Here is an 11,413-nt window from a genome sequence, read left to right as displayed (position 1 = left end):
ATGACAAATTCATTTATTGTAAATACGGTACCGGTAGTCATCATATTTTTATATTATAAAAAAGTGACAAAGCAGATGGAAACCAAAAGTGAAGAATTTTTTTATAGTGAAGAAAATGAATGTCCACGTCAACTATATAACTTAGTCATAATATCATAATGCTTTCATTTATATAAAAAAGCGGTATGTTGTTTCCAGCTTATAAGTTTCAAAATATTGGTATATTTCAATTCAGTATCCAGTTTAAGTTCTTGTAGAATTTTAAATAAACCAACTATTCTTCCAGTCTGTTTTTCTTTTCTTGATAAAATCAGTTCCCTACAAGTCAGGCTGTGGAACAAGCAGAAGTTGAGAGTGAATAATATTCTCAAAGAATTCGAATTGAGAAATAATGGATTTCATACAAAAACTTTTTAAAGTACCATCTTAAAACAGTGTAATCTTTTAAGTACCTAGCTAATATTTGTCATCAACTGCTATTAATATTTATAAAATGAAGACATAGTTTAAGTAATTTCATTGAACATTATATAATTGAAGAAATATGATACATAATAATGAATCTTATTTTCAACCAGAAAGACACCATAAGCACCGCATGCCATATAGGTACAGCTGATGGAAGCTTCAAGGGATGCATTTTATTAATTTTATACATCTTTATTCATTATTTTGCTTGATCAGTTTTCAGTTTTGTGCAGGCAAGCACATAATATAGAGTACAGAATAATGATTGTGAAAAATAGCTGATTCTATGCTGAAACTCTAATACCAAGTTGATATAGTAATCGTTTTTTGCTTCTCCTGAGAAATTACGTTTTTGGAGATAGTCACTTTTGTAGAGAAACTCTACATATATGGTCCAGGTGAAGAAGAGGGAGAATAATATTCATAGATGGAATCTTTTATGAAGGCGCAGACTTGAGTGGTTTAGACATATCTGTAGAATGAATGAAAAGCAAGGCGTACTACAGTGTTAGTGAATATTATATGAGTGATGATTTGTCGGAAATGTTGTCTTGCTAAACATGCCTAATGTATGTTTTTGTTTTTTGTGTATTTATTTAATAATATTATCCTATAAAAGTAGCAGGGCCCAGGACCCAAAAAACCTGGTGGTGGCAGCTCTACTGGAGAGCACTGTCATGCTCGCCACGCACGCCACAAGTGGTGACTTGGCGGTGGGATCCGAACTCTGAAAACTTTTTAAAAGTATTTCAACCGTGAAAGAACAGTAAAAATTGTCTCCGAAAGATAATATAATTGGTGCCGTGATAGTTTCAAAGTTCATTGTTAAGTGTTACTAAATTTTAATTCGTTTTTGAATGTGTGTACGTGATTGTGTTGAACTCTTGATTATGTGTATTATGTATTTCGTTAGTTTGTGAAGATGAAGAGAACTTTATTAACTACCAAATAATGATCAGTATAAATTTATTTCTACATGAATTCGGACAAAAGGTGAAATTTCTTCAATTCATAGTTCAATATATCAAATCCGTGCAGTAATATTTCTAAATAACGTTGACGTCTCAAAAATGATGCAGCTAAAAAAATTATTAAATTCAATTTTAAAGACTGTTGAACAGTGAGTTCGAAAATTATTCGGATGAAATATGAAACCGAGCGCGATTGTTGAACTCTGGAAAGCGGAAGTGTCCTGAGTCAGCAGAACGCGGGCAGCGAACCAGCGAAACGTTGAGGTGGGGATTGGCAGAGGTGTGACGTGGGCTTCCTCCAACTTTTGGGTGTTGGCGAATACGTCACCAGGTTCATCGCTCTTCAGGCTACACGACTCCATAGAGACTGTCGCTGTCATTCTACCAGCTGTTCGGCGGATGACAACTGTAATAACATGGATCTACTACTGGGGCAACGTTTGCGGCATTCTACAATGGAGATGAAGACATCAATTAAATTTGGTGAGCAATTTATACAGCTCTTTCTATATTGAAAATATTATTAGAATATTAGAAATATTATAGAATTGTTATGTTGGAGATAGACTTCCCAATGAATTCATTTTATGATAGGTCTACATTCGTTTATTTAGAGCTCATATCAAATTATTAATGTTCATTTATGCTGAATCGATCAGGTCAGATATCAATATTGTTTATTATAAAATAATTTAAGATGAAAAGATTTCAGGAAATTATCTAGGTCACACAAAGCTGATAGATTAAATTTATTGTTTTATGAGAGTTATTTATTTATGCAAATGAAAGGTTAATTATAAAAATTTAAAATGGCTGAGAGAGTTAATTTTGAAGGGCAGGAAGTAGAAGTTCAAGCTGCTTTTGAAGCGCTATCAGCTAGATTAAATCAACTTAGTATCACACTAAACGAAACTGTTAACAGAGACCTAAATAGAACCGATACAAATTTAGTAGATGTAGAACTTGTTACACCCCCTGAGCAAAATGTCAAACCAAATTTCGATCTAGTTAGCAGTATTCCAACATTCGATGGAGAGCAGTCAGATCAAATCCATTCTTTTCTTGACACTGTTGATGGAATCTCTCACTTGTGTGGCTGGTCAGAATTTCAAAAGACACAAATTATCAGATTAAAACTTACCGGAAGTGCATTATTGTTTTTCAAGTCAGATGATAGGTGTAGGAATGCAAAATCTGCAGCTGAAATTAGAGCAGCTTTGGTTGAGCGTTTTGGTGATAGCCTACCGAGTCGCTATTACTATGAGCAATTGGCATCAATCCAACAAAATAAAGGAGAGTCAATTGAAAAATATGCAGACCGAGTCATGAACATTAGTAGGAAGACGATTAGAGTAACAGCAAGTGATGAAGCTAATAAAATACTAAGGGAAGAAGCTGATAGGAGAGCCATGGAGTCATTCCTAAGAGGATTACTTGGCGAAATAGGGAAACAAACTCGAATCAAATTCCCAACATCCTTTAAAGAAGCAGTAACAACAGCCATAGCGATTTCCAACCTAGATAGAAAACCCTTCCAAAATGAACAGGAGCCATCTAGAAAAGTATTTAGCACAATAACTCAAAAAAATTGTTATAACTGTGGGAAGATTGGACACATCGCTAGACATTGTAGGAAGAGAGTTGTACACACTGACACCCAACAAGTGGGCATTAGAGTTTGTAACTTTTGTAAGAAAAAGGGTCATCTAGAAACTGAATGTAGAATGAAACAATATTCCGCAGATAAAATTTGTAACAATTGCAACAAGCGAGGACATCTTGCACATAATTGTTGGGGAAGTGGGAAAAAGATAAATGACAACCGAAAAGATCAAGAGAAGTTGTTAAACGACAACGGGGAGCTCAAGACCGCCGTTGGGAACCCCAAACATTAGTAAATTCAGATCAGTTTTGTAATAGGTCTGGACAGGCGAGACGAAGTAAGCCCAAAATTGTAACTACATTATGCCAAAATAGTGCCGAAGAACTAGTTGTGGATGGTAGTATTGGAGGAGTGGAAGGAAAGATTGTAGTTGATACGGGAGCACAAGTATCCCTTATCACAAGACAAATCGTAACTGGCACAATCACTCCAAGCAACATCCTAATTAGAGGCATCGCTGGAGCCCTTATGCGAGTGCATGGGACAGTGAGGCAAGTTATAAAACTGAATGGGATGGAGGTAAAATGCGACTTAATAGTAGTTGACTTACCAGACACCTATATTGCAATACTGGGATATGATGTTCTCAAAATTAAAAAGTCAGTCATAGACCTTGATCGTAGTATATTATTTATGGAGGGAAGGCAAGTTGCGCGACTTTATGAAAGAAACAGTTCCAATGAAGATTACAAAAAGAGTGGCTATATGAAGGTTGAAGAAGAAAATACTCAATCAAAAACTATAAGTATGAAAAGTGAAGGAAGTACTCAAACAGATTTTACAAATTCAAAGATAGAAGAAAATTATATCCAATCAAAACCGATAACTTCAAAATTACCCTCAGAATCGACAGTTCATGTTAATGCGTATTGTAGAACCAATCTCACAATACCTGCTAGGTCGGAGAGAATAGTACAAATCAAATTGGGAAAAAACAATAAAGAATTGAAAAATGAATTAGAAAACAAGTAATAATAACAGAGCCTGTAACAGTCAAAGTTCATGGAATTTTAATAGCTCGAAGTCTTTCTAAAGTAATGAATGGTATGTGTTGGACTAAAGTAACAAATGTAACCAATGAAGATTTAACATTATATAAGAACACATTAATTTGTAATGTTGAAGAGTCTCAATCAAGCAATGATGAACACGATGCTAACTATAAAGAAGTGAAGCTAACTAGAAACAGAACAGAGGAGTTTGCAGCTAAATTAGAAGGAAAGTTGAGTCATTTGGATAATGAAGAGAGAATTAAGATGAGAAATATACTTTGCAAATATATTGACATTTTTAGTCTTGAAGGAATTGAGAATTTAGGCTGCACATCAACAGTAGAACACAAAATTAATACTGGTGATCACCCCCCTATTAATAAAAGACCGTACAGGGTACCACATTCACAGAGAGATGTTTTGAAGAAACTTATTCAGGAACAGCTAGACAAAGGAATCATTGTGACCAGTTCATCACCTTGGTCAGCACCAGTTGTTATTGTTCCGAAAAAACCAGGTCCTGATGGTGTTATTACATACAGAATGTGTATTGATTTTAGAGAAATTAACAAAATTACAGTTCCAGAAGTATGGCCTTTACCTAATATCCACGAGACATTAGATTCATTAGGAGGTAGCAAATATTTCACAGCACTTGATATGAATTCTGGATTCTTCCAAATCAAAATGCACCCTGAGAGTCAAGAAAAAACTGCTTTCAGTACTCCTGATGGACATTATGAATATACAAGAATGCCAATGGGACTTATCAATTCACCAGCAGTGTTTCAAAGACTTGTAGATTCTACCTTGTTAGGATTGAAAGGAAAAGCATGCTTACCGTACATGGATGATATTTTAATATTTAGCCCTACAATAGATCAGCACACTGAAGATATTGCCGAAGTATTGGATAGATTTAGAGAAGTCAATTTGAGTGTTCAATTGAAAAATGTCAAATTGCTAAGCCAGAAATAAGTTTTCTAGGTCACATAGTCAACAGGGATGGAATCAAGCCATGTCCTAAGAAAATTGAAGCAATCAAAGAGTTTCCTCGACCTAAAAATGAAAAAGAAATCCGTGGTTTTGTAGGCTTATGCAGTTATTACAGAAGACATGTTCCAAAATTCGCCGAAATCGCCAAACCGCTTACAAAATTAACTAAAAAGAATCAACATTTTGACTGGAATGAAGAATGTGAAACCGCTTTTCAAAAGTTGAAAGAAAAACTAAACATGTCCATGGGGAAACTAATGAATGTTGATTCACTAATTTTGTGAATGAAAACGAAATGCATAATATTCTATTATTGAAGAATTTTCATGTCTTGCTTTAATTCACACCAAAGGAACTATGAAAACTTGTAGTATATTTATACCTTATGCTATTATTTTATTTTAAAATTAATTTAGGAGTTGAAAATTATTATGATGTAACATTTTAGAATTAGTCTTTATCATATTCTACGATTATCTCTAGCCTATGATACTGATATTACAGGAAATATTCTGGTGTGGACACTTTTGATCATCCAAACTACAAAATGCGAAAGTATGGATCAAGGAATAGCTTTCGAAAACTACAAGATACTATTATTTCTGAAAACGAATGGAGGATTGTGTTAGACTTTGACATGTCCGAAATGCAAAGTGAAATTACGATTATGGGAAATATGTACGATAATTTATTAGTTTTTAAGAATATGAGTAAAAAAGTTTGTGTAGAAAATGTTGAGTTCGAATACGACAGGGTGTACGGTAGTCTGAAGTCATATGAAACTGATGTCAATGATTTGTTCAAGCTCTTACCAGAAAGTGATAGAACTAAACGAGGACTAGTTAATGCTGGGGATACATGCTTAAATGGCTCTTTGGAACGCCTACTACTGATGATTTGGACCATGTAAATTCCAAAGTTGAAGAACTAAAAGAGCTTAATGGAATTTTGCTAAGCTCTAGGCAAACACAGCTAACATTAATGAAGGACATGAACTCAAAACTTATTTTAAATACTAAGGCAATCAATGAGATAATGACTAAATTGTCAATTGCACATAATGAATTTGTACCTTCAGACGATAGCAAACTTGCTGATGATATGATGTCACAGTTTCTCTTCGTTTTAAAGTTCACTACTATGCTGCGACATTTAGATCAAACTATCGACGAGGCAAAGCTTCGAGTTATTGAATTTAGACAAGCATTAGAATTAGTAAGTGCAGGAAGAGTTAGTAGTAAACTGTTAGCTCCCCATGATTTTGTAAATATACTTGGTAATATTTCGAATGTTATACCACCTCATCTGAAACTTGTGATTCCTGTAAATGAGGAAGATCTTTTTATGTACTATGATTTATGTACAGCACAAGCTGTTGCTACCCCATCAGGGATAAGATTATTTGTTACAGTTCCCTTGAGTTCGATGGATAGACAATTCGAAACCTATAAAGTCGATGTGATTCCACTTTATCAGCCGCAGCTGAAACACTGGCTCAAGTGGAAAGTCGAACATGAATATGTTTTCATATCCAAAGATAGACAATACTATGCATCAGTTACACTTGATACTCTGAATTTCTGTAGGAAAAGTTTCTTCTATTTATGTCAAAATTCTATAACTGTATTGCATCACACCGTTAATGGGTGTATATTTTCCTTGTTTATGTCTTCGGAATCTGCTGTAACCGTATGTCCTAGAATACTGGTAAAAAACATAACAAATCCATTTCTAATTCAAAACGGAAATGACTGGATTTACAGCGTTTCAGAGCCGTATAAGATAGTTTTAAATTGTTTCGAATTAAGTGAATTATCGTTCCCCAAACAAGAAAATTCTGAAGTTATTTTATATCAATCAGGAATAATAAGAAACATTGCAAAATGCGACGTTTTTGGGAAAAATGGTCGAATATTTTCAAGAATAAAGGGCAATCTCAGATACCAACGTAACATAACACATTTACATATACCAAAAATCACAAATATGATGCTAGAACACGAGAAAGAGAAACTGATCAAACAAAATTTAACTTTCGAAACGTTGAAAGAAATAAGGGAGAGTCTTGCTGATAGTCACATCAGCATTGGTTTAGAAAAACTATTAATGTTTGAGCACAAGAATAATCTAAGTCTAGTATTAGGAAATTCTCATTTCTTACTTTATTTAGTGATATGTGCAATAAGTATAAGCTTGATACTGGTCGTAGTTTTTGTGTTGTCTCGCAGGAGTGCCTTTTGCGAACGGACAGAGAGGCCAGAGCAACAGAGCCACAGGCACACCACCATCCGAGTTGAAGGAGGCGGTCACCTCGAGAAGATAATGCAGGAGACAACATTCGGCAACGACACTGCCTAAGAGTCAACTCAACAGTTTCAAAATCGCTGGGTGTTCAAAAGTGACCAATGTGTGGTGGGGACTATAATGATTAGAAATTTAAAACTTTATGTGGAGAACTTTATGGTAGCCTAATGTGTTAAGATGGACTCTGCTTTGCTCTGTGCCAATAATTTATTGTTTGTAAAATTAGACTAGATTCATCATTCAAATGTATAAGTATGATACTCTCTCTCCTTGAATTTTATTATATAAATTTTTAAAATGTAATGAATATGGAAATGTATCAACTATATTTAACGATATTGTCAAGATTTAAATTTTATTTGATTTCAACTTAGTTTAAAGATGTGCCAGTAATTGTATATGCCACATCTTTTTCATGCGGAGGGGTGATGTAACAATTCAAACACCCCGCTCTCATAGGATATTAATTATTAGAATAGCGGAGTCATCACTCAGGCCACCAAATTGGACTTTTGAACTGGTGAGCTGAGAGAGTGATGACCGCGTAGAGGCGAAACTAGAGGGAGAACGTTCCGAGACGCGCTAGAGGAAGGTTGTGCTTGAGATAGTGAGATGTAGTTTTTAGTAATGTGATTGAGGAGTGGATATGTTTAGAGAGAGAGAGAGAGTATAGATGTTTGTTATGGGATTTTTTCAATAGAGTGAGATTGTTTTGGTGAATTTGCGTATTTATTTAATAATATTATCCTATAAAAGTAGCAGGGCCCAGGACCCAAAAAACCTGGTGGTGGCAGCTCTACTGGAGAGCACTGTCATGCTCGCCACGCACGCCACATCTCTATACCACTACCCACTACCGGTACAAACCACTCTCTGTCTCAGACAGCACCGTATCGCGCATGCGTTAGCAACTGGTTTTTCCCGTTCCATTCAGCCAGTTCTTTGAATGTAACGTTCTTTGTGATTATGGTTACCGAGCACTGTAACTGGAGCCAATCGTCATTCTATTTGATGAAGATATTATTATCCAATGATGATTCATCATTAAATCCAATATAATAATCAATATATTATCATTTTATTTAATAAGATAAAGAGTACTTTTGGAAAATATAATTAATAAAATATAACAGTTGTTATTTAACTGATGTTAAAAAACACTATAACTAAGTCAGCATATTGTCATTTCAAAACAAAAACCGAACCCTGAACCTCCCCTTCTACATTTAATACATCAATAAACATAACTATTTGAAAAACCTCCAATCCCTTCCAGCATATTGTAATTTCAAAGCAAAATCCTAACCTATCTTTCCACCTTTGAAATATCAAAAAGCATAATTATTCTACCTGGACCCTAGCCCTTTCTAGCATATTGAAATTTTAAAGCAAAAACATAACCTAACCTTATGAAACATTATTAAATATAATCCTAAAAAACCCAACCATTAACCCCTTCACATTTAATAATTTAGATTTCAAAGCAAAATCCTAACCCCCTAACCTATCCTTTCACATTTGAAACATCAAAAAACATAACTCTAACTGCACCCTAGCCCCATCTAGCATATTGCAATTTCAAAGCAAAAACCTAACCTATCCTAATAACACATTATTAAATATAACCTAACTTAAACCTAACCTCTAACCCTTTCACATTAAATACTTTAGATTTATTTGTCATCTTTGGAACAAAACATAAACATGTGGTTCATTTCATGAACATGTTCACAAACATGTGGTTCATTTCATGAACATGTTCACAAACATGTGGTTCATTTCATGAACATGTTCACAAACATGTGGTTCAAAGCAAAATCCTAACCCCTTAACCTATCCTTTTACCTTTGAAACATCAAAAAACATAACTCTACCTAGACCCTAGCCCCTTCTAGCATATTGCAATTTTAAAGCAAAAACCTAACCTATCCTAATAAAAAATTATTAAATATAACCTAAATAAAAACTATTCCCTAACTCTTTCACATTTGTTGAACGATAGACAAGGATAGCAACACCATTGCAAATCATACACTACTATTTTAACGTGGACCTCACTATAGATACTCAAAGAATACTTTTGAATAACTATGTTATAACTGAGACTGTTGCTGGCCGTTACTCTGTTTCTGAGACAAAGAGAAGCTGCTCTACCGGTACCGTATTTTTAAACGCTGTGGCTACAGTTACGGTAACCGTAGCTCGTATCGAGTTCCGGTAAACATTTGAGCATGCGCGGCTACCGCTATTTAGATGTGCATTGTGGTGCTTGTGGTTTTTGGTCACATGGTTATGATTTCTAAGTAACTAACTAACTTCATTATTAACTAATTTATTTCTAACTAACTTCATTGAAACGATAGGTTATCATAACCATGTCACCAAAAACCATCAACACCACAATGCACATGTAAATAGCGGTAGCCGCGCCTGCGCAAATGTTTACCGGAACGCGAATGGAGTTACGGTTACCGTAACTGTAGCCACAGCGATTTTTAAAAGGTCGCTCCATTATAGAATGTGCAGTAGGGCCAACTTGTAATTCAACGCACAACGCAATACGCAATCATCTACAACATTTTTTTTTCTGTTAAAATCAAATTAATACATTCAATTTAATAAAAATGAGTGAAAAATTGTAAAATAGAAAATAATTATTCAATATACAAACAGCTGGTAAACTGGTTTCAAAACAGACTGTAAAACGGTGTACACACGTACGTTTGCCTCGGGTGAGCATACGTGTATGGGCTTGCATTCGCACGTCTGGACACTGTTCGCTGAGGCATGTGGGCGAACCGGAACCCTGTGGGTATTTTGGCGTGCTCAAAGGCGCCTCGGGCGAGCATTGAATGTACGTGTGGACGCGATTTTGCCATACGGGTGAGGCAAAGCGTAAACATTGAAGGCATCATAACCTAATTCCAATGAATTAGGTTAATGAATGACAAATCAAATTGTGATCCAATAACTGATTGTAAATTGTAGGATTTTTGTGATTTCGTAGGATATGTGGATTATCAAATATTTAAATAGAAACATGCATGAAGTATATAATTTTTATCACGATTAACAAATTTAGAACTGCATAATTTAAGTGAACTTCAATAGCTTCTCTACAGGGTTCCTACAAAAAAGTATAGCTCACATATTATCTTACTGTGGCTATCAAATCATGTTGTGTTTGTTTTATGTTATCAATCAGAGTTGGTATTTAAAATTGTAATCTTCAATATGATATTATATGTTTTAGATAGCTGGGCTATCCATAGAGAGATTTATTCAAACTTTGAACTAGTATTCCTTAAAGGTAAATCTTGAAGCTGATTTCTTGGAGAATCTTGTTTTGTCATGTGTATGAGCAGAGTTAGTTTAAAATGGGCAGCAATTCAGTATTTGATTCTATTTATGGCTAATTTCGTTAAAGAAGACTGTCAATTTTGTAGGACAGTGTTAAGTGCTTTGATTAGGTCATCAAAACTTCTGGAATTATTGTAGAAATTTCCTTTTTTGAGATTCAGAATAGATATTGGAAACCAACAAATGAATCGCCTAATGCCAAGAATCTCAAAGTTAGGGCCAATCGTTCTTGTGAAGTTATTGCTTCCCTTATGATGGTATCATTTGTTTGGATAACTAGTTGAATTAGTTTTAGTATATGAACAAAATAATGTTTTGACATCCTAATAAAGTTTGAATTGACAATCTCATATCTTAAGTCATGTAGCAATTTATTTCCTTACTTAAACCTACAATCTTTCAACCCACCAACATCGTTTGTTGAGTTTTATTTTCGATTTTATTATACAAGTCATTGAAATAAATGATACAGCTGCATTTTGTAATAATTATCTTCAATGATGGAATGACCCCATTGTTGTCATGATGTGGAAAATTTACATCTACCATGTCTTCGTGTCGTCTGCAAATCAGATAGCTTTTTGAATGCCGAGGCATACGTGGAACGCGTCCACAAGGACGTACAGTGAATGCCGAGGCAGGTGTGCATACGGTTGTTC

The 11,413-nt window shown here is 34.7% G+C and overlaps 1 long non-coding RNA gene across 1 annotated transcript; it reads left to right on the top strand.

The window, feature by feature from the left end:
• The first annotated feature begins 1,062 nt into the window (after positions 1-1,062).
• LOC120352760 lies at positions 1,063-7,956 on the top strand. Its single transcript, XR_005572095.1, has 2 exons — positions 1,063-1,922; positions 7,319-7,956. It is a non-coding gene; the product is annotated as an uncharacterized LOC120352760 (long non-coding RNA).
• The last annotated feature ends 3,457 nt before the right edge of the window (positions 7,957-11,413 follow it).

The sequence above is a fragment of the Nilaparvata lugens genome, chromosome 8 (genome assembly GCF_014356525.2).
Source record: "Nilaparvata lugens isolate BPH chromosome 8, ASM1435652v1, whole genome shotgun sequence".
NCBI lineage: Eukaryota > Metazoa > Arthropoda > Insecta > Hemiptera > Delphacidae > Nilaparvata > Nilaparvata lugens.
This window is presented reverse-complemented; position numbering and strand designations above follow the sequence as displayed.